The 24670-nt window shown below is 41.1% G+C and overlaps 1 protein-coding gene and 1 long non-coding RNA gene across 12 annotated transcripts in view; both read left to right on the top strand.

Annotated features, from left to right (window-relative positions):
* The window catches only part of PTPRM (protein tyrosine phosphatase receptor type M), a 649319-nt gene that overhangs the window by 56385 nt on the left and 568264 nt on the right, over positions 1-24670 (top strand). The gene's annotated exons all lie outside the window — the stretch shown is intronic.
* Positions 9121-16297, top strand: LOC145534330 (uncharacterized). Its single transcript, XR_014074471.1, has 2 exons — positions 9121-9311; positions 14215-16297. It is a non-coding gene; the product is annotated as an uncharacterized LOC145534330 (long non-coding RNA).

The following is a 24670-nucleotide window of genomic DNA, read 5'->3' on the forward strand; positions in this document are numbered from 1 at the left end:
TAGTCCCTGGTGCCCTATTGTTGCACGGTAGTTATTATCTTTGAAATGAGAGTTGAAAAAGATACCATCGCTTTCTGTCTTTCATAACATTGCAGATATGGTGCAAAATCTTGATTCTAAGTCAGACATGTTTTATTCCATTTTATTTAAAAGAATAACATATTTAAATCACTGTGTGGTATGCCAGAACCATTAGTTGGCATTTTAAGTATCATTTAAAGAAAGTACTTTAATTTACACCAGAAGGAAAACTAAATTAGAATTCAATTGCGTCTTACTTCTGCCTTTTTTCTTTTCCTGTATTCAAAATGAAAATTTTTCTTGTTTTAAATTCTAGTTTTGTCATTGACTATTCATGCCAGTTGTTCAACAAATCATTGGGTGCCCACTCTGTATCAGGCACTGTTCTAGATGCTAGCAGTGCTAAATAAACAAAGCCAGGCTGACACAGAACTTGGTCTTCAGGGAGTCCCCATTCTATTTATGGACAGCTCTGTGTGCCAGGCACCAGGCTGTGTGCGTTCCCTGCAGGAGCTATTTTAACCCTTACATTAGCGCAAAGAGGAAAGCAGTATTATTGCTTCAGTTTAAGGAATTAGGACACAGAGCCTTGATGCAGTTTGCAATCTTGACCTCATGGGTGACAGACTGGTTTTCGGGCTGTCTCTGTGTGCCCTCATGCTGGTTTTGTGATGCGGGTTAGAGTCAGGGAAAACCTGGAACCACTTAGATTCAGTGTTAGGAACTAAGCTTAAAAAGAGTTTGGGAAGGTCATGTTCACACTGCTATATTCAAAATGGGTCACCAACAAGGACCTACTGTACAGCACGGGGAACTCTGGTCAATGTTATGTGGCAGCCTGGATGGGAGGGGAGTTTGAGGGAGAATGGATATATGTATATGTATGGCTGAGTCCCTTTGCTGTTCACCTGAAACTACCACAACCTTGTTAATTGGCTATACTCCAATACAAAGTGTTCAGTTCGGTTCAGTCACGCAGTCGTGTCCGACTCTTTGTGACCCCATGGGCTGCAGCGCGTCAGGCCTCCCTGTCCATCCCCAACTCCCGGAGTTTACCCAAACCCATGTCCATCGAGTCAGTGATGCCATCCAACCATCTCATCCTCTGTTGTCCCCTTCTCCTCCCGCCTTCAATCTTTCCCAGCATCAGGGTCTTTTCCGATGAGTCAGCTCTTCGCATCAGGTGGCCAGAGCGTTTACGTTTGAATAAAAAGAGTGGTGGCCTGTGGCCTGCAGGCCTGAGGATGTGTCAGTGCAGGTCCTCAGGGGGGATATGGATCAAGAGCCATCACATGTGGAGGCGGGAGACCTCTGTACCTTTTCCTCAATTTTGCTATGAACCTAAAACTGCTCTAAAAATGGACATTCTTAAAAAAAAAGAAAAATTCTGGAAGCAGCCTCAGAGGAAGGTTATTAAGATGCTGAGGGAGCCAACTGCATCCTATGAGGGGATTTTAAGGGATTATTGTACTAGGATCAGTGGGTAGAAAGTTCTGGGAATCTGGATCCAGGTCAGTAAGGAAGAGCCATTTCACCTGCCCACAGATGGATGGCTCATGAATGGAGACCCTGAGCCAGTGGGTGGGGTCAGGGCTCAAGTATCAGGTGGATGACCTTTTATGTCAGGTCTCCAAGCCGCTCCTTGGAGTCATCCAGCCACTTGTTGGAAGGTTGCATTCTGACCTCCTGATGTTTTGATGCTTTTAGGTTTAGGTCGACCTGATCCTCTGAATTTCCAGTCAACCCAGGAGACGACCCATATGTGGGGTGGTGGGAGTGGTGGTGATGTGGCAGAGGTTACAGAGGTCCAAAGACTGCTTTTTTGAAGAGGGTGAAAGTTGCTCAGTCGTGTCTGACTCTTTGCCACCCCACAGACTATACAGTCCGTGGGATTCTCCAGGCCGGAATACTGGAGTGGGTAGCCTTTCCCCTCTCCAGGGGATCTTCCCAACCCAGGGATCGAACTCAGCTTGACCAGGTGAGCCACAAGGGAAGTCTTTGAAGAGGGTACATGGATTTTATTAGAAACTGAAAGGCCAACGTGGGGAGCATTGCCCCCCACATGCCTCGGGGGCAAAAAACCAAAACAAGATGGAAGCCATGTTGTAATAAAGTCAATAAAAACTTTAAAAAAATAGTGTGGACAGAGAGGGGCTGGGTGGATGGCTACAGGTGATTCTGTAGACTGGGGAAGCACCCCAGGTGAGTGAGGATGGAAAATGAGGAGGGTTTGGGAATCGCAGTCAGCAGGACTTGAGGACAGAAGTGGATGAGGGAGAGGGGAGAAGGAAGGTTGGTGGTTGATGGCAGTTAGTCATGGAGGGAAGCCTGGAGGACGAGAGCCGGGGTTAGGGGACTGTGTTGAATATAGGGGTTCTGAGATGATAGCAGGAGCTCAGGACAAGAGGTCAGGTGATGGAGGCCCCGGGGGCGGGATGAAAGTGGGGAGTTAGGAGAGCTTTACAGAGGACCAGGGCTGGAGGCAGACGCACCTGATGCTGCCTGCCTGGTTGGGGAGAAGTACTGGAGCACAGAGAGTGAGTCAGGACAGGACAGGAAGGGGGGGGAGGCCCGGGGGAGATGGCCTTCGACCCTCCCACCTTGAACTGGCCAGGGCTTCAGGGACAGCCCTTGAGGGGCAGCGTGCAGGCTGCAGATGCCGGCGGGGACAGGAACACGGAGGACTCTCCTGAGAAACTGGGTTACAAAGGGGACGGAGAAGTAGGGCAGTGGCTCGAAGGGCATGTGGCAGCGAGATTTCAAAACAGTTTAAAAAATGGGACAGACTTTTGGCCTCTTTGCTGATTTATTGGAGAATTGGGAGTGAGGGAATTAAAGAAATTTAGAATAATACTTTAAAAATATTTTGTCTTTGTTCCTTAAAAATGTTTTCCATCATGAACTCTGAAGCCAGCTTAGAGGGGCTGATGGATTTCTGTCTCTAGACTCTTACTCAGGTGAGTGGAAAAGGGACTTTTTTCAGACCAAAGCTTTGTTTTTCTCTCCTAAGAAAGATAAAGGCACCATGAACACTGTTATCTGAGGGTGGTCCCAGGTGCATATTATGCTACTAAGAGGTGCCAGTGATTTTGTTTCTGGACCCTGAGACCAGCTCACGTTACATCCTCTGAAAGGGAAAGCCCACAGCCAGGATCTGATTTTCCTCTTTAACTGAGCATCCCATTTAATTCCGGAGCCCCAGGGACCACCATGCAAAACCATTTGCCCACGTCCTGATTTGTTTTTCTGGTCTACAAATCTATGTCTTGTTTCATTTAAAACAAATGGACGTCTTTAATTAAGAAGGTTTTAAAGTCGTGAGATTACAAAGTAATCTTGAATCCAATCCTCTGGAACTTTTATCCAAATCACTCAGTATCTTTAAGCTCAAAGAGTCTGTTCAGCTTTAAGTTGAAACTGAATCCCACAAGAAAGTGTTACCCAGTCTCATCAAAACCCGTGTTAATTTCCTCCTTTGTTTCCTCGTTTCCTTTCTTAAATAATCAGTGAGCTTGCCTCTCTATGGCAGTGAGTCTCAACTTTGATAACTGTGATAAGATGTAATTTTTCCCATTAACTTCAGTGTAATAACAAATTTGGGGCTTCCCTGGGGGCTCAGTGATAAATGCAGGAGAAGCGGGTTCGATCTGTGGATTGGGAAGATCCCCTGGAGAAGGAAATGGTAACCCACGCCAATATTCTTGCCTGGGAGAATCCCCTGGACAGAGGAGCCTGGTGGGCTACATTCCATGGGGTCACAGAGTCAGACACGACTTAGCGACTAAACAACAACAGTCCCTCAAAGGTGAGGCAGTAACACTAGCTATGGATCTTAGTGGACTTTCCCCCCCAGGTTTATTGAGGTATAATTGACAAATAAAAATGGTGTGTATTTTAGGTCTATGCATACATGTACATTTGGTATACATTGGGAAATGAGTACCACAGTCAAGCTAATTATAGCACACCCATCACCTCACATAATTACCATTTATTTGTTATTGTGGGGAGAACATTTAATATCTATTCTCTTGGCAAGTTTCAGGTATGTGATTGTTGTTGTTGTTTAGTCGCAAAGTCATGTCCGACTCTTTGAGACCCCATGGACTGTAGCCTGCCAGGCTCCTCTGTCCATGGGATTTCCCAGGCAAGAATACTGGATTGGGTTGCTATTTTCTTCTCGAGGGGATCTTCCCAACCCAGGAATCGAACTTGTGTCCCTTGCTTGGCAGGTGGATTCTTTACTACTGAATCACTAGTATTATTAACCATAGTTGTTGGGCTGTAGGCAGATCTCCGGAACTTATTCATCCCGTGTAGTTTAGACTTTGGCCCCTTTGACCACATATCCCCATTTTCCATCCCCACCCCACCGCACCCTCCTTCTCGCCCAGACTCTGAAAAATACCATTCTATTCTCTGCTTCTGTGAATTTGACTCTTTTAGATTCCGATGGAAGTGAGACTGTGGGGTATTTGTCTTTCTGTGCTCAGCTTATTTTACTTAGCATAATGTCCTCTGGGTTTTGGACGTTAATGAAATTTGATTGTCAATATATACTGTGCTGATCTTACTCAAAGTTAAACAAAATTCTAAGTTGCAGATCGGGAAGAACCCAAATGTCAAATGCTGGCTGATCAGTTTGCAGTGAGAATGTGATGGGCATTCGTACCCAGATCTAAACAGAGAAGTCCAGAGAGAAACCTGGGTGCCTGTGGAATCAGCACAGGGATGTCAGTAGCCACTTGTCCTCAAGTTCTTTGACCAGGGTAACCATTTCTACTGTAGTGACATACCAATTGCAAGAGCTAGACCTGGACACTTCTGTGGTGGTGCCATTTTCCTAGCAGAGGTTAAAGCGTTTGCCTCCGATGTGGGAGACCTGGGTTCGATCCCTGGGTTGGGAAGATCCCCTGGAGAAGGAAATGGCAACCCACTCCAGTATTCTTGCCTGGAGAATCCCATGGACGGAGAAGCCTGGTAGGCTACAGTCCATGGGGTCGCAAAGAGTCGGACACGACTGAGCAACTTCACTTTCACTTTATATGCAAAGACATGAAGTGATGTCTTCAAGTTTATAGATAAGGGAAGTGAGGCTCAGAGAGATTGTATATTGGCCTAAAAGTTGCACAGATCATGAGTTGGAATTAGAATTGGAGCTCATGTTTAATTCTGACAGCTGTGATTCTATTGTTACTCACTGTATTGTACTCTTAAGATGTGGGGGACTGTAGGTCCTCAGTGGCACAGATCATCTCGAAGAAACCTCAGTGTCTCAGCACCTGGTGGCCTTTCTAGCAGCAGAGCATCCGGTTCACTTTGCTGAGGCCTTTTCTATGCTGGGGCAGCTGAGAAAGGCGGCGTGACTGCCACTAGGGGCCACATCTGCTCTAATCAGGGATGTGTGAAATTCTAGCCATCATCTGTACCTGAAGTCTGGATGCAGTGAATGTCACAGGTGATTGTCACAGGTGATAAATGATCCCAGGTAGTGTACCCGGATTCAGCATTTGGGAAGGAGTTGTAAAGAAGAAATGACAGAGGTGCTTCTTAATGGTCTCTCTCACCAAAACGGTGTGCTGTTTACTGTTGGAATTAGCATGACTGATTAGTACAGAGCTCTGAAAAGCTGTGAAAACAGCTAGAAAAATTCTGTGATTGCCTCAGTGCCCTAAATAGTCTTATGTCAGCAATTAGCATTAACAGTCTTTCATTAATCCATCAGATTTCTGATGCCGCACGTCCTAAAGCAGGAGATAACAGCGAATTAGGATTAGCCAAGGATGTGTCCCAGGCAGCAGTGTTGAGGCAGCATGTGGATGCTTGTCTCAGAGCAGCAGTGCCCCCTTCCTTCACTCAATCCAGGGATCCAGAGGACATGGAACGTTACTAAGCAGTCGTCTGTAATATTGGAGTAGGGCATGGCAACCCAGTATTCTTGCCTTGAGAATCCCATGGACTGAGGAGCCTGGTGGGCTGTAGTCCATAGGATTTCAAAGAGTTGGACATGACTAAAGCAACTTAGCACACATATGCACAGTCTGTAATATCAACTCTATATCATGGACTCCTAGACTCCTGTTGTAAAGACTACGTTGTCTTAATAAGATGTTGTTGTAGAAACGATATTCCAAATTCCCCCATGGAAAATGGACTAAATTCCCAGGGGTTCACTTCTCATGACGCTGGGTTGTCTCCTCAATGCCCAGGTCCCTATTTAATTGAGACAGTGACACTGAGCACCCCAGTTACACGCAGGTGTCTACAAGACTCCAGGTTTGCCTCGGCTGAGTGTTTGTTCCAATAGCTGTGAAGGTCTCGCCTCCTTTTTGCTCGTTGAAGGCCTAACTCAATTGCCACACACAGATAGATGTCTTAGTTCCTCCAATAAAATCTCTCTCCTCGGAAGTCTGCTCTCCCTTATACAGCATCTGTCCCACTGTATAGCATCTATCCCACTGGTCCTCTTGGAAGTGGTGGGTGAGCAGCTGTCTCCTTGTTATCTTTGAAAGCTCCCTGATGATGGACTTAGTTTCATTTCATGTTTGAATCTTTTATCTTTAGCTGTCACCTTGTGGACTATGTTGACCCAACTCACTGATGAGAAACAGCTCTTAGTTCATATTTCAGATGATCTCAGTGAGGATGAAAAGTGCTTGAATTATTTACTTGAACAAGAAATAACATGCATATAATAAATTAGAATGTATTATTTTCTTATTAAGTATCTTAGGATAATAAGCAATGAATTATTAATGTACCACATCAGCATGTATTTTATTCCATTTTTGTGTGTGTTTAAAATATAAAAACAAAATTATATGGGGCTGATTATTGGTCCTAATAAGGTGTTTTTAGGATTTCAGGGAAAATGACTATTTTTACTTACAAAGGAATCACTAGTTAAAAAAAAAATCTTTAAAATTTGTATTATGCCCTCTAAAATATTGCCATGTATTTGGAATGTATGCTCCAAATATATTTGGAAAGAATATTCAGTGTATGTTAGAGTTTTAAATATTTTTACGCAAGTATTAAAAAAATAGAAAAAATGGTCTTCTGTTCGTTGTGAAATCAACAGTTATTTTATCTTCCTAAATTTTGACTTCTGATTTGAATGGCAAAGGTAATTTTGTAATGCTGGATCCAAATCTCATTTTCTTCTTATATTTTCTCCCACCACATAAGTAGTACCTCATGATGTAACGTGCTAATATTTGGCATAAAATGCAGGTTACTACAGTACCATCTGCTTAATACATAGTAAGTGCTCTATAAATGTTAGCTTTTATTATTCATTAAAAAGTGACCTTCCCTTTCAGACTCTTTCTTGCCTTAGCATTCATCGTGTACAGCCTTATATGATACGTATTTTTGTATCTCTTCTAACTATCTATTCCTTAAGATGGTAGAGAGTTTTGTACATGGTAAGAGATGAATACATAATTTATCCACTGAATACATAATGAACTTGTGAACATTCTTTTAAAATTTCAGTCACTTTGATGACTTGATGTTCTATAACACGGAGCCCAAACATGGTGACACGCCTGAGTGCAGACAAGTTAATTCCTAAATGATCCCAGAAAAGCCACTAGAGACTGAAGCTGCCCCTTGGGACCATCCAGGAGTCCCATCTGCCTGGCGACGGCTTCCTGGCTGAGAGTTTTTCCTAAATTACCAGGGGAAGTGTTACAGCATGCAGATAACCTCTGAGAAACCGTAAAACCCACAGAAGCCCTTCTCAACTGAATCCGATGGAGTTACCCATTTGGTTAAGATTAGTTACTCAGTTTATTTATGGTGAATGACTCATTTCGCTTCTGTTTGTGTGGAAAAGGTGGGAGGGAATGTCAGAGACAGACAGCAGACAGCGGCTTCTGTTTTCCAATTGTGCAGTCGCAGGAAAGAAAGGCGTCCCTTTCTCAGAGCTTCTGCTGGGGTCCCTCACATTTCAGATGAGAGCCGTTGATCATTCAGAAGTAGGACTTGACTTGTAACCTGTTGTTCTCTGTGTGTGTGCTCATTAAACATCGCAGGACTTCATAGCAGGCATTCAGGGCATCCTTGGAGAGGGGCTAGTTGACAGATCAGAGGAGACAAGATTCCACAATGGCTCACCTGTTGGAATTGGTCTGTGGGAGGCCTCATTTGCTTCTCCCAAGGCTCTGTGTTTGGCCTGCAATTTAAATCATTTTCAGATCAATGAATGGAATTGATCATTGCATTACATTAATTGTATTGTAATGTATCATTTATTTGCAATTCAAAGCAGTCTTCCCTGTCATTAATTTCATTTATTCTGTTTAATGATTCAAAACTTCTGGGCATCTCAGAATTGTAAGTTACTCTACTGGGTGATATCATGGTTCCCACATGCCCTAATGGTATCTTCTAAGCTGTTTGCAGCCCAGCAGGAGACCAGACCTGCCTGAGTCGCCATCAGGACAGGATGGCAGGTCCATGATCTGCTGAGAAGTTTAAGAGGAAGGAAAGTTTATGTAGAGCTGGAGAAATCTGGAGGACTTCAGAGAAGAAGGTGCATTTTGTTCAAGGCTTCGGAAGAAACTTTGAACTTAATTTGGGAGATTTCACTTGTAGACATCATAGTTAAGAAAAAGCAGCAGGCATGGTTATTAGTAATTATGTGGTCATGTCGATGCATTTATGGTCATTAAAAATGTTAAACTTTAAAGTGTTAGAAAAACAAGTTAATTCTTCATCCATGTGTTGGTCTCTAAGTACAGTGATGTATTTTGTTAAATTTAAGATAAATGTAATTTTTCTCCTTCAGTCTTCTTTTGCTGCAGGGTATATTTCAGAATACATTTTTGACTTATTCAGGTTTTTGTGATCTTTTACTGTTTTATTTAAGTATTGGGATTCTTCATAATCAAAATGGGAAAGGAACTCTCACATCCTGTGCTATCCTTTGAAGGAATGTTGCACAGCGTCGCGGGTGGAGGTAAGGATGTTGGTGTTTACTCCATAGTGAGAGCACCCTGCCTCTTCCTCACTGGCCTTGGAGCAATTGCATTCATCTGTTCACTCATTCAAAAAATATTTATTAGGTACCTATTGTGTGCCTCAAGCACTGTCTGGTGTCTGTAAATTGTGCTTGCATGCTTTATGGTATGTTTTATAGTCTTTTTCTTTCTATTTCATTAATGGGCTTCCCAGGTGGCTCAGTGGATAAAGAATCCATCTGCCAATGCAGGAGATGCTGGAGACTCAGGTTTGATCCTTGGGTCGGGAAGATCCCCTGGAGGAGGACAAGGCAACCCACTCGAGTATTCTTGCCTGGAAAATGACATGGACAGAGGAGCGTGGTGGGCTGCGGTCCACAGGGTCACAAAGAGTCAGACATGACTTAGTGACTGAGCATATTCCATTAAAATTTCTTTGTGGAATATAGTAGGTTCTTAATAATCATCAGATGAGTGCATATCAAAACATCTCAGAAGGGAATTAGGGCGTTAGTGAGCAGGATGGACCTGTTGAAAATACAGCCCTGTTTTGAATCCAAGTGCAAACGTGAAGCACTGTGTTTCACGGAGGTGAGTTAGCATAGGATGCGCCGACTACTTTTGAAGCATTTCTGGTGCTTTGCTTTAATTTAGCAGATAATTCCACAGATGAATCAGATCAATGTTCAGAAACTTAATTTTGCATTTTTGACTCTTCTTCCTACCTACTGGGATTTTTGGTAGTGATTTAAGCTTGAAGGACTTTTCTTGGCTTTTGCCAGAAGAACAGATATTTAAGTTTTTATACATTTATTAATGCTAAACTTTCTTTAGCCCGTTTCAGCTCTATGCTGATTTGAAGGTCACAGACCATACAATGAACCGGACAGAAAACAAGAGGTTAGTGAGTTAAAGCTTCACGGGCTGTGTGTCCCCTCGGCTCTACCCCCGTGCACCCAGCCAGTCCCATTCCTGGAGAGACCCAACCAAACCAGCGTAGTGGAAGGAGGTCCAGAAGAGAATGTCTGACAAAGAGCGTTGTACCTGTAAGAAGAAACTCTTTTGGAAGACAGAAGTTGAAAAGTAATAGCTTTGACTTCATGTGATTAATCTAGTGTGTGTCATTAAAAAATTCGTGCTTCTTGATATTTTCATCTAGAGCTCACATTTTTGGAAATGGAGAAAGGCAGTATATGATACAATTAAAGGTTCAAATTTATGTTATACTAAATGTTTTGGCTGCCTTGTGTTGTATCAACTTCTCAGTGGCTCTCAGTTTCTTACACATGGGTCTAATGACATGTGCTCGGGAGACATCTTTGTGTCTATTGCAGTTTTTTTTTTTTAATGATTTTAAGTTCACTTTTATTGATTGAGAATGAGACTGTCTTTTGAGGCAAAATCATGTAGCAGTACATGACTGTATTAAGTTATTTAAATTAGAGTCACAGTTTCATACATTTGCTATTTGGATATTACTAGGTTGATTCTTATGTTAATTCTAGATTTATTAACAGATATGCTTGAGTCTGACAATTATTTGTCTTTTTCTGTTGATTCAGCAGTCATTTGTATAGTCCAAAATGCAGATGGATTTCTTACGATCTTTTAGAAAATGATTTTCTTTTGATTTCATCACTTGGTACAAGACATTCCATTTATAACATTTCTAAATGCAATAAAATATTGCATTATTCCATAAGAAGTAATCATTGCAAACTCTTTTCTCATAGTGGAAAAGTTATCTTCTTAAATACATCTCACCATGTTTGTTTCTCTAAAATGGTAGTATTTTACTTTGTAAATTTTTTCCCAAGTAATGCATTTAAAACTAGGTATCTCATTTCCACTTAAAAAGCATTTTTTTTTAATTTGATCAACTTGTATTGCTCTAAATGCTTTTAAATCTTATAGATGTTGAGCTAGCACATCTTATCCTTATATTGTGAGGGATGCAATTTCTTGCTATTTCCACTGACTCATTTCCTGTGAACAAATAAAATAGCCTTGCATTAGTGTTCTTGTCCAGTTAGATTATATCTGGGCCTGAACATTTAGTCAGAAAATGCTGCCATATTTAACAAGTGAATCAGTAACATAGGAAACAGCCTTGTTATCAGGCTTTATTTCACTTGTACCCAGATAGAAGTTCTTTAGTCATTCGAAAGAAAGAAGTGAATAACCATTCTTTTCCACAGAATCTATTTGGTGGGAATAGTGGGAGTGGAGGTGGTCACCAGTTAAAGGTGAATGAGAGAATGGAAGAATAATTGGCTGTGATGGATATTGACCTAAGAAAGGAAAATGATGCTTCAAATAAGTTTCCTGTATCTTCAAATGTCAAAAAAATGATATATACGTTGTACTTTTTTATACTGATGATAGTGAAGGACAGGGAAGCCTGGAGTGCTGCAGTCCATGGGGTCGCAAAGACAACAGTAATACTGATAATTAGCATTTGGGGCTTGTCGTCTGCACTGGTGCAGATAAACAAGGTTGAAAACCCAAACTTGCTGCATTAAGCAGCTTTTTCCCAGTGTCCAGTTGAAGGAATTGATTAATTACAAATATCTATACCATTCCAAATTATCTGATAGTTACCTAATTTGAAACAAATAATTGTATGGAAGGAGCTTTAGAGATTATTTTATTGGGAGGAATTCTGTGATCAGGAGGAAAACCGAGGTCCAAGGAAGCTTATTTTTCACAGGTGTTTGCTTATTAGGATGTTTTCGGTTGCAAGTGACAGAATCCCTAATTGAAGTTAGTTTAAGCAAACTGAAAACGAAGAGGTATTGAATTACATGGCTTGGAAGTCTTTGAGTGGATTTGGAACCTTGACAGTATTTCCAGGACGTGTTCCTGCATTCTTGGTACAGCTATTTTATCCGTGTTTCGACCACTGTCTCCTCGGTGACACAAGAAAATTACAAGGTAGTAATTGTACATCTTGTGTTTTCTACACCAGGTCCCTGAGACAAGTATGACTTTTAATAATAGTGGCGATTGTAAGCCAGTTCCAGACTAGCCATTCCAGTAAGGGAGGAGAGTGGCTTTTTCTCTTGTGTATTGTAGCTGTGTTTAAATGATCAGGAAATGCCCTGATTTTCCTGCCTTGGGTTGTCTGCAGATCTCGGCAATTGCCATGGCCAGGGGTTGAGTGTCATAATTTTAGGCTGTGCCCTCATTCCTGAGAATGCTTGGGGATAAGGACACTTAGGTGATGGCAGGACCACTAGAGCCACCTGGAAAGGGAGAGGCAGGTCTCTGAAAAAGGCAGCAAACCACCCAGTGGAGTGATGTGATGGCTGATGGAGTCTGGCCTTTCAATTTCCAAGCCAGTGTCACTGCTGTCAAAACCTTGATACATGGCCAAAGGGATGGATAAATGAGGAGAATGCCTGACTGTTGGTGGAGAATGTTGTCTATTTCATTCTCACTTAAAGGGTTCCCAGAAGTTTGAGTTCCAAAATCTTGACTCGAAGCCAATAAAAGCTTGTAGTTACAGTCTTTTGGAGCATAGAGCTTTTGTAAAACAAATTCAGTGTCAGTGATGTGATAAACATAGACCAGAATAAAGTGTGAATCTGCTACCAAAAAAAATTTTCTTTTTCTTTTTTTTTTCCTAAATGAGAGTGTAAATAACTCCTAAGAGCATGTAAACTGCTCTGTTCAACAGGCAGATCCCTTCATCCTTTCTTTGCCAAGCACACCTGGGCCTGGCCCCAGGCATCTTCTGGGGGTGATGGTCCTTTCATGGTTCACATCCTCACGGGCTACAGCCCACCACCCACGCTTTCCTGCTCCAGGGCCCTTATCTTCCCCACCACTTTCTGTTCATTTCAGTAGATGTTCCCGTTTCTTTTACCAGATGTTAAATTCCTAAAAAGCAAGCGCGTCTTGAGTTTTTCTGTATTCCTCATTTTTCCCAAGGAGGTTTCTGAGAATGAATGAGGAGTTTCATAAATATTTCTTGCGTTTCTTATTTACCAACAAAGGTCCATATAGTCACAGCTATAGTTTTTTCAGTAGTCATGTATAGATGTAATAGTTGGACCATGAAGAAGGCTGGATGCCAAAGAATAGATACTTTCGAACTGTGGTGCTGGAGAAGACACTTGAGAGTCACTTGGACAGCAAGGAGATCAAACCAGTAAATCCTAAAGGAAATCAAGCCTGAATCTTCATTGAAAGGACTGATATTGAAGCTGATGCTCCAATACTTTGGCCACCTGGTGCAGAGAGCCAACTCAGTGGAAAAGGCCCTGATACTGGGAAAGATTGAAGACAAAAAGAGAAGGGAGCAACAAAGGATGAGATGATTAGATAGCATCACTGACTCAGGGGACATGAATCTGAGCACACTCTGGGAGATATTGAAGGACAGGGAAGCCTGGTGTGCAGTCCATGGGGTTGCAAAGAGTAGGACAACACTTAAAACTGAACAGCAGCATCAGAATCATCTTGTATATTCAAGGCCCCATGCTAGGCTGAATTATATTTAACTGGCTCTTCATTTCCTTAGTCATATAAAAGTTCCTATGTTATTAATCTACAAGGAAGTATGAATTACTAAGGCGAGAGATTATCCAAAATAGAATTCATAGATAAGTTTCATCTCAACCAGTAGATTTGTCTTTTTATATTAAATACTAAGTGTGTTAATGTATGTGTATATATCTTAAATTCACATTTGATTTTGCCTCACTGTTCACAGTGAGTTTTTATAAATGTGATCAGAAATACTCCATCGTATCAGGAAGGAGGGAAAGAGACAAGAAAAGCTGTAGTTAATCCCCAAACTGCATAATTTATCAAGATAGGATTGCTATCATGTAAAAAGAGAATGTTTAAGTTCTCACTCAAATGTACATATTGTTCAGATATTAATAACAGAAATGTGTATACTTTAATCATACCCTGTATATAAAATCAGAGGAAGAGTGTGAATCTAAAGAAGAGGGTAATTAACCAAGACTGTATTCCTCTATCAGATGGGCTACTCTAATCACTAAACATTCTTATAGGATTTCATATGAATGTAGTGATTAATCAAAGGTAATTTAAGATATTTAAGTATATCTGAATTACAGTGTTATGTAATTACTGCTATATAGCACAGTGACTCAGCTACACACACACACACACACACACACACACCCTGCACAGTGACTCAGCTACATAGACACACACACACCCTGGAGTAGGCAATGGCAACCCACTCCAGTATTCTTACCTGGAGAATCCCAGGAACAGACAAGCCTGGAGGGCTATAGCCCATAGGGTTGCAAAGAGTCAGACAAGACTGAAGCAACTTAGCAGGCATATACATATATATGGCTTCACGGTGGTTGTAGTGGTAAAGAATCTGCCTGCCAGTGCAGGAGATATAAGGGACTTGGGTTCGATTCTTTTCATATTCTCTTTCATGCTGTTTTCCATTATGGTTTTTCACAGGATATTAAATACAGTTCCCTGCGCTGTAAAGTAGGACTTCATTGTTTATCCACTCTATCTACATCAAAGGTAGTTTTAAAAGGAAGATGTTTATTTATAGACGTTAGACTGTTGGCATCAGAGAATAGGGTGGTAAAAAATAGGCAAAACTTGTATTGAATGCTTGCTCTGGGTCCTGCACTGTGTTTTCATGCACGTGAATTAATCTTCCCTTCCATCCATGAGGCGAGCACTGTTGCAGATAATACTCTACCTTATAGATGAGGAAACTGAGGCTTCGAGGGGTCAGTAAATGGTGTAAGGTGGATCCAGCCGTGACCCCTGGCCCTTGGGGGAATGATGAGGGATGTCGAGCACTGTCTGGGAGCGCTGAATACAGAAGGTGCATACTAAGGGCAGGTATCTGACTTTCCAACCACCTGTTCTACCTGTACCCATGGCAGACATTTCCCCGAATGCTTTAGGATCTAAAAGCAAGTAGGTCTGCTAGGCTTGCTGACTTGGTTCTGTGAAGAAAAGAAAAGTAGACATTTGTTTCTGAGAAAGATTGCACCGAAGTAAAGAGCGCCCTTAAATTGCATCAACTTTTAAGAAGTGTTTTAGGCATGAGGAGTTTCCCGCTTTTCCCCCCAGAAAGGCTTCATGGCATCGTACCGGGGAGGAGTGGAATATACATTAACCTCCTTCCAGACGACCATTTGTTCTCTTTTAGAGACGAGGTCTGCTCTTAGAAGTTGGGCAGACTTCACATCTAATTATTCTTCTGTCGTTACCATTTCCTCCTCTAATCCTAAACCCCGTGGAGGTTTTATTACTTGGGTTGGTGGCATTAGCCTGTCAACAGCTGGATGAGACAGAAGTTAGAAAATGGACTTTTCGAGGTCAGGAAGCTAAGCGGCCAGAAAAACCAATTTGTCAACTTAAATCATCTTGGGAATGGAAAAAATTATTCCGCAGCATGGGGGAGAAAAGGCTGCTGTGAGCACCTGCTTTGTTTTGTGCTGTCTTCTGTTGGTGTTTTTATTTAAAATTTTTTTTTTTTTTAGTAGCATCATGTCTGCATCCCAGAAGCTTTCTGTGTTGACTCGATTTGTCATAAGCTGCGGTGGGGTAGTCACTTGGGCTGCTTATTGGAATGTTTATCATGAAAATTATGGTCTCCTTTTACCCTCTGGCTCAATTACCTGCAGCCACATCAACCTACAAACACGTAAAAAGTAAAGGGGCCCAAGCGTTCAGTCATAGCCCCTCAATCCACATTTTATTACTTTTTAAAAGACCATCATCTTTGTAGTCATTATCTTTTAATAATGAGATACTAATGCATTTTCCCATATTTGGAGTGATAGCGTATCAGGAGTGAATTTCACTTCCTGGCTTTATGAAGATTATTATTTCACAGTATTTAGGAATATATTTGACATAGTATTTTATTAAATTTAAATGTAATCTTCTCTTAAAATAGATATTCTTTTGAGCTCTGTTATAAGAGCAAAGACATGGATTCCTTTTAGAAACTATGAGGTGAGGGAATTCATGACAGCAAAATACACTTTCCCTCCTGATGCTCCCTTTCGATCACTCATGCTTTGTTCTTTCCTTCGCGTGAGTCTTTATGAGATAAAAATGTACATACTGCCACGGCATGAAATAAAAGCCACCATCAGAAAGCCTCTGTTTCTTAAGGCTCCAACTGCATTTCTTTATTTTCAGTGTGAAATATTTACAGTTTTTTGGGTTATTTCAATGGACTGAGAAATCGAAATGACTGTTTCTTTAAATAGTAAATATGCAATTAAGTAATTAGCCCCCAACTAAAATAAATAAATTTATAAAAAAAAAAAAAAATAAAATAATCCGGGCTTATTGTTTTAGAAGCCCAAAGAAAAGTTATTATTTTTTACTCAGCTTATCTCTTTCTCTTCCTTTCTTATGTTGTTCTTATATACAGAAGTACAGTTCATGAATGGATAATCTATTGATTAACTTCAAAATGTTATTCTGTTATTAAAACAATTTAATATTGAGGAAATCAAAATTTTTAAAAAGTTACAAGGCAAGAAAATTTGTAATAACCAGGCAGCACATATTGAAATGTAATAATTGTTGAAATTTGTTTTTTTTAAATTGCCTGTACACTAGTATTACATATTTTTTTAAAATTTATTTAATTGGAGTCTAATTACTTTACAATGTTGTAGTGGTTTTTGCCATACAGTCACATGAATCAGCCATGTGTGTACATGTGTTCTCCATCCTGACCCTCCCTCCCACCTCCCTCTCCATCCCATCTCTCAGGGTCATCCCAGTGCACCAGCCCTGAGCACCCTGTCTCATGCATTGAACCTGGAGTGGCAATCTATTTCACATATGATAATATACATGTTTCAATGCTACTCTCTCAAATCATCCCACTCTCGCCTTCTCCCACAGAGTCCAACAGTCTGTTCTTTACATCTGTGTCTCTTTTGCTGTCTCGCATATAGGGTCATCGTTACCATCTTTCTAAATTCCATATATATGCGTTAATATACTGTATTGGTGTTTTTCTTTCTGACTTACTTCGCTCTGTATAATAGGCTCCAGTTTCATCCACCTCATTAGAACTGATTCAAATGTATTCTTTTTAATAGCTGAGTAATATTCCGTTGTGTATATGTACCACAGCTTTCTGATCCATTTGTCTGCCGATGGACATCTAGGTTGCTTCCATGTCCTGGTTATTGTAAACAGTGCTGCGATGAACATTGGGGTACACATGTCTCTTTCAATTCTGATTTCCTCAGTGTGTATGTCCAGCAGTGGGATTGCTGGGTCGTATGGAAGTTCTATTTCCAGTTTTTTAAGGAATCTCCACACTGTTCTCCATAGTGGCTGTACTAGTTTGCATTCCCACCAACAGTGTAAGAGGGTTCCCTTTTCTCCGCACCCTCTCCAGCATTTATTTTTTGTAGACTTTTTGATAAGCAAATTTGGAAAACTCAGCAGTGGCCACAGGACTGGAAAAGGTCAGTTTTCGTTCCAATCCCAAAGAAGGGCAATGCCAAAGAATGCTCAAACTACCGCACAATTGCACTCATCTCACATGCTAGTAAAGTAATGCTCAAAATTCTCCAAGCCAGGCTTCAGCAATGCGTGAACCATGAACTTCCAGATGTTCAAGCTGGTTTTAGAAAAGGCAGAGGAACCAGAGATCAAATTGCCAATGTCCACTGGATCATCGAAAAAGCGAGAGAGTTCCAGAAAAACATCTATTTCTGCTTTATTGACTATGCCAAAGCCTTTGACTGTGTGGATCACAATACACGGTGGAAAATTCTGAAAGAGTTGGGAATATCAGACCATCTGACCTGTCTCTTGAGAAACCTGTATGCAGGTCAGGAAGCAACAGTTAGAACTGGACATGGAACAACAGACTGGTTCCAAATAGGAAAAGGAGTACGTCAAGGCTGTATATTGTCACCCTGCTTATTTAACTTCTATGCAGAGTACATCATGAGAAACGCTGGGCTGGAAGAAACACAAGCTGGAATCAAGATTGCCGGGAGAAATATCAATAACCTCAGATATGCAGATGACACCACCCTTATGGCAGAAAGTGAAGAAGAACTAAAGAGCCTCTTGATGAAGGTGAAGGAGGAGAGTGAAAAAGTTGGCTTAAAGCTCAATGTCCAGAAAACTAAGGTCATGGCATCTGGTCCCATCACTTCATGGGAAATAGATGGGGAAACAGTGGAAACAGTGTCAGACTTTATTTTTTTGGGCTCCAAAATCACTGCAGATGGTGATTGCAGCCATGAAATTAAAAGATGCTTACTCCTTGGAAGGAAGGTTATGGCCAACCTAGATAGCATATTTAAAAGCAGAGACATTACTTTGCCAACAAAAGTCTGTCTAGTCAAGGCTATGGTTTTTCCAGTGGTCATGTATGGATGTGAGAGTTGGACGGTGAAGAAAGCTGAGCGCCAAAGAATTGATGCTTTTGAACTGTGGTGTTGGAGAAGACTCTTGAGAGTCCCTTGGACTGCAAGGTGATCCAATCAGTCCATCCTAAGAGAGATCAATCCTGGGTGTTCATTGGAAGGACTGATGTTGAGGCTGAAACTCCAATACTTTGGCCACCTCATTGGAGGAGTTCACTCATTGGAAAAGACCCTAATGCTGGGTAGGATTAGGGGCGGGTGGAGAAGGGGACGACAGAGGATGAGATGGTTGGATGGCATCACTGACTCGATGGACATGGGTTTGGGTGGACTCCGGGAGTTGGTGATGGACAGAGAGGCCTGGCGTGCTGCAATTCATGGCGTCGCAAAGAGTCGGACACAACTGAGCGACTGAACTGAACTGATTCTGACCGGCATGCGATGGTACCTCATTATGGTTTAGATTTACATTTCTCTGATAATGAGCGATGCTGAGCATCTTTTTATGTGTTTGTTAGTCATCTGTATGTCTTCTTTGGAGAAATGTCTGTTTAGTTCTTTGGCCCATTTTTTTTTGGGTCGTTTATTTTTCTAGAATTGAGCTGCAGGAACTGCTTATATATTTTTGAGATTAATTCTTTGTCAGAATTAATTAATTAATGTCAGCTTCATTTGCTATTATTTTCTCCCATTCTGAAGGCTGTCTTTTCACCTTGTTTATAGTTGCCTTCATTGTGCAAAAGCTTTTAAGTTTAATTAGGTCCCATTTGTTTATTTTTGCTTTTATTTCCATTACTCTGGGAGGTGGGTCATAGAAGATCCTGCTGTGATTTATGTCAGAGAGTGTTTTGCCTATGTTTTCCTCTAGGAGTTTTATAGTTTCTGGTCTTACATTTAGATCTTTAATCCATTTTGAATTTATTTTTGTGTATGGTGTTAGAAAGTGTTCTAGTTTCATTCTTTTACAAGTGGCTGACCAGTTTTCCCAGCACCACGTGTTAAAGAGATGGTCTTTTCTCCATTGTATATTCTTGCCTCCTTTGTCAAAGATAAGATGTCCATAGGTGTGTGGATTTATCTCTGGGCTTTCTATTTTGTTCCATTGATCTGTATTTCTGTCTTTGTGCCAGTACCATACTGTCTTGATGACTGTAGCTTTGTAGTATAGCCTGAAGTCAGGCAGGTTGATTCCTTCAGTTCCATTCTTCTTTCTCAAGATTGCTTTGGTTATTTGAGGTTTTTTTTGTATTTCCATACAAATTGTGAAATTATTTGTTCTAGTTCTCTGAAAAATACCATTGGTAGCTTGATGGGGATTGCATTGAATCTACAGATTCCTTTGGGTAGGATACTCATTTTCACTATAATGATTCTTCCAGTCCATGAACATGGTATATTTCTTCATCTATTTGTGTCATCTTTGATTTCTTTCATCAGTGATTTATAGTTTTCTGTATATAGGTCTTTTGTTTCTTTAGGTAGATTTATTCCTAAGTATTTTATTCTTTTCGTTGCAATGGTGAATGGAATTGTTTCCTTAATTTCTCTTTCTGTTTTCTCATTGTTAGTGTATAGGAATGCAAGGGATTTCTGTGTGTTAATTTTATATCCTGCAACTTTACTATATTCATTGATTAGCTCTAATAATTTTCTGGTGGAGTCTTTAGGGTTTTCTATGTAGAGGATCATGTCATCTGCAAACAGTGAGAGTTTTACTTCTTCTTTTCCAATCTGGATTCCTTTTATTTCTTTTTCTTCTCTGGTTATTGTGGCTAAAACTTCCAAAACTATGTTGAATAGTAGTGGTGAGAGTGGGCACCCTTGTCTTGTTCCTGACTTTAGGGGAAATGCTTTCAATTTGTCACCATTGAGGATAATGTTTGCTGTGGGTTTATCATACATATCTTTTATTATGTTGAGGTATGTTCCTTCTATGCCTGCTTTCTGGAGGGTTTTTTTTTTTTTTTTGTCATAAATGGATGTTCAATTTTGTCAAAGGCTTTCTCTGCATCTTTTGAGATAATCATATGGTTTTTATCTTTCAGTTTGTTAATGTGTAGTATTACATACTATGGCACTCCAGTGTTCTTGCCTGGAAAAATCTCATGGATGGAGGACCTGGTAGGCTATCGTCCATGGGGTCACAGAGAGTCAGATATGACTGAGCGACTTCACATATTATAAGAAGAGTGTTTTTCTCTTAAAAGTTGCATGTTCATTGGCATGCTATAAATAGGATATTTTGTAATACTCTGGGGATTTTTGTAACAAAAGATGCACTGAGATTAATTGTTTTGCAAAATGAAGACTGGGTTTTTTAAAATAAACACTCTTGTTAATTGTGTTTATAAATTTAGGTTGTTTTATACTGGATTATCTTTTCTTAAGACTGATGAGCACTTGTGTTTATTTTATTTTCAAATCAGAAAATTCTTTATTTACTCTGGAAGTTCTTTCAACTAACACAGATGACCAGTGGATAAGCTCCTTTACTTCTGTAAAATATGCTAACTAATGTCCTTCTTATCCTCAACACAGAATTGTATGTACAGAAGAATCACTTATATATATCCTCAACCTTGTTTTGTTGTTTAGTCGCTAAGTCATGTCTGACTCTTTGTGATCCCATGGACTATAGCCCACCAGTCTCCTCTGTCCATGGGATTCTCCAGGCAAGAATACTGGAGTGGGTTGCCATGCCCTCCTCCAGGAGATCTTCCTGACTCAGGAATGGACCTCACATCTCTTTGGTCTCCAGCATTGGCAGTCAGGTTCTTTACTGCTAGCGCCACCTGGGAAGCCCATGTCATTTAATATATATAAATACAATTTTAAATGTTAAAGTTATATATTTTTGTATGTATATATACATATTCCTCTATAAATATTTAAATAGATTTGTATACTTACAATATAAAAGTAAAATCTTAAATTATAAAATTTAAATTTATATAAATATATAATTAAAATGTATATTTATATATAAATTTTATAGACATTTAAATATGTATTAGTATAACTCACTATACATTAAAATATATAAATATATTTAAAATAACCATATATTTTATTTCAGTTAAGATGTCTGTATACAACTTTTGTCAGCTCTCTCATATAATTATACATCTCTTTCATATTAAATTAGCTAATTGGAAGCAGAATGTGTTTCTGCCTAAAACTCTTCTAAACCTTGTGTGGTTAACCTTTGGAGTAGTTTTGTTAGAAATGTTATCTTTATAAGTGAAAGCCAGCAAGTATTTAATTAAATATTAAATATTTAATGGGGATAAAAGCCAGCTTTAATTTAATTATATAAAATCGATTTTTAAATAACCCACATCACTTGACACTATTTATTATCAGGTGCATTAGGGGGCCTGTGATTTGATCATGTTCCGTTCTAGTTGTGGAGCCATTTCAGCCGTTCCAGGGAAATACTTAGTGTTTAGAAATGAAATTAATTCATGACCCACTTACTTTATCCAAAATGGGAAGCTTTGTTTTCCTTTTGTTTGGTGCACTTTTAATCACAAGAGAAAAAAACAAAGACACTTTGAGAAAGTGTGCGGAAATAAAACTTGAAGCCATTTTAGTGGTAGGATGCTGACATACTTCTTGGCAAAGTATTAAAATGCACACGTGCTACTGTAAACCATGTGGTAGCAGTCAACGCCTGAACTTCTTCCATGCCCCTGCAGAATGCTGCTCATTTGGCTGTCAGATAACTCAGAAGACAACGCAGATGAAGGCAAGTCACGGTGCCATCTCTTGTGGATTTATAAAGCCTGCAGAAATTAAAAGTCCTCTAGACACTGGAGACGGCAATGGCACCCCACTCCCGTACTCTTGCCCAAAAAATCCCATGGACGGAGGAGCCTGGTAGGCTACAATCCATGGGGTCGCTAAGAGTCGGACACAACTGAGCGACTTCATTTTCACTTTTCCCTTTCATGCACTGGAGAAGGAAATGGCAACCCACTCCAGTATTCTTGCCTGGAGAATCCCAGGGACGGCAGAGCCTGGTGGGCTGCCGTCTATGGGTTCGCACAGAGTCGGACACAACTGAAGCGACTTAGCAGTGAGTGACATTGTAGAGGACTAGACCATTGAGCTGCCCGAATGATCCTGAGGACAGTGTCTCAGATGGAGAGTCTGGCCTTTGGTCTTAGAAGAAGCGTAAGTCAGGTTTTGTCAGTTCCCCAGGACTGTGTCTGTTCCAAGCTGGAGTCATGTGGGTATTTTGTTACTTATCATGAGCAAATCAGGCAGACTTGAAAAGAACTGGGTGCCCACACCCTTTAGCCAGGGCGGCCTTTCTTTGTTGGCAAGCCCTGTGCAGGCACTTTGGAATCACACTGTTCCTCATGGGGCTGGAAGCAGGGGGTGGAATGTGCTGTAAGGCTTACCTTCCTTCTGCACTCACAGGCCCAGGTTTACACTGGCCATGTGAACATTAGCAGGAATGCGTCCTTGTCCCCTCCCTGTGTCCTGCATAGACAAATAAGCTGTCTCAGGCATGTGTGTGTTAGTTGCTTGGCTGTGTCAGACTCTTTGCGACTGCATACACTGTAGCCCACCAGGCCCCTGTGTCCATGGGATACTCGAGGCAAGAATACTGGAGTAGATTACCATTCCCTTCTCCAGGGATCTTCCCGACCCAGGGATCAAACCCCATCTCCTGCATCGTCAGGTGATTCTTTACCGCTGAGCCACCAGGGAAGCCCCATGTCATGTATATTTTACCACAACTTAAAGACAGGGAAAAAAAATGATCAGTGAAACTGCCCTAATCATGGATATTTAACATTACACATTTGCCAGAGCTCATTGGTTGTACGTTGCAGAGGGAGCAGTAATGTAAATGTGGACTTAGTTAATAGTAGTGTGTCAGTTGTTAATAGTAGTGTGTCAATATTAGTTCTTCAGTTGTGCAAACGTAGCACACCATGGCAAGGTGTTCATAATAGGGGAGATGGAGGGTGGAGGAACGAAAAGGGAATAGGTGAGAACTGTGTATTTACTGCTTGAGTTTTTTCTGTAAAACTAAACCTGTTCTTTAAAAAAAAATGGAATCTATTCATTAAAGTCTTCCCAGATGGCTCAGTGGTGAAGTATTTGCTTGCTAATGAAGGAGATGCGGGTTCGATCCCTGGGTCAGGAAGATTCCCTGGGGAAGGAAATGGCAACCGACTCCAGTATTCTTGCCTGGGAAATCCCATGGACAGAGGAGCCTGGTGGGCTACGGTCCATGGGGTGGCAAAGAGTCGGACTCGACTGAGTGAGCCCGCATGCATGCCCTATTCATTAAAAGACAGAAACTTAAAAAAACACATGGGGCTAAAGAAGCAAATGGTACAGCTGAACTAGCTTTTGAAGTAATTCACATACTGGAAATAGTCTTCGTAAAATCAAGTACCCGAGATCACTGGGTTGTTAATACGAATATATTATTAAAATGAATATATTGTTAACATGAATATATTGCCAATATGAGTATATGGTTAATCTTCATCTCATCCTTCCTGCTGCCATCACTGCACAGATGCCCTGGGAAGAATTCGGTGCCGCGTTGGAAAGAGAACAAGGGCTTGGTTTTTGCCGATGTGTTAAACAGGGACATATGTTTGTAGCACGGAGTGAGAACTGCTTGGCTGGTGCCACTGTTTACCTGCCTTCTTTTTCAGGGCTGATTGGCTGGACCTCCTGTCTCCCTTTCTTCAACAGAACTAGGAAAGATTTCCTGTTTCCTTATTTCCTTATTTGTGAAGGGGATTCACTTGTGTGGTGATTTTTGTCTTCCCTCCCACCCAACACCATGTCCCCATCCTGTGGGGAGCTGTGGTCCTGCCCCAGCAGCATCGTCATCTTAGGGCCACGTCTGGTCCTCTTCCCATCCTCCCACCTCCCCTCTGCTCTCTCAGGCCAACCTGGGCTTAGGAAGCAGACACAGTCGCGTTTTCTTTCCATTTCCCTTCAGAATCTTCCAGCTTCTTAGCAGCCTCCCATTTTCAGACTCAACTTTGGATTCTTAACTGAACAAGAGGTGCTGGTTGTGTCTGGCTCTGTTTACAATTCTTTGAAATATGCTGAACATGACCACCTTTACCCCAGGAGCCCAGCCATCCCAGATTTTCGGAAGGTTTGAAGGCCAGGAGTCTCTGAGCGCTGCTATTTCTGGATTTCACATTGACAGCTGCCGGATTTCAGTGAAGGCCGTAGACTGACAATTCCTGGCAGGCCAGCGATCGCCGTTGGCAGTCAGAGACAGCGGGCCCCTCCGTGCTCCTGACTCAGGACACGCAT

This window comes from Giraffa tippelskirchi, chromosome 14 (assembly GCF_054371585.1).
Source record: "Giraffa tippelskirchi isolate mGirTip1 chromosome 14, T2T-mGirTip1v1.2.pri, whole genome shotgun sequence".
Lineage (NCBI taxonomy): Eukaryota > Metazoa > Chordata > Mammalia > Artiodactyla > Giraffidae > Giraffa > Giraffa tippelskirchi.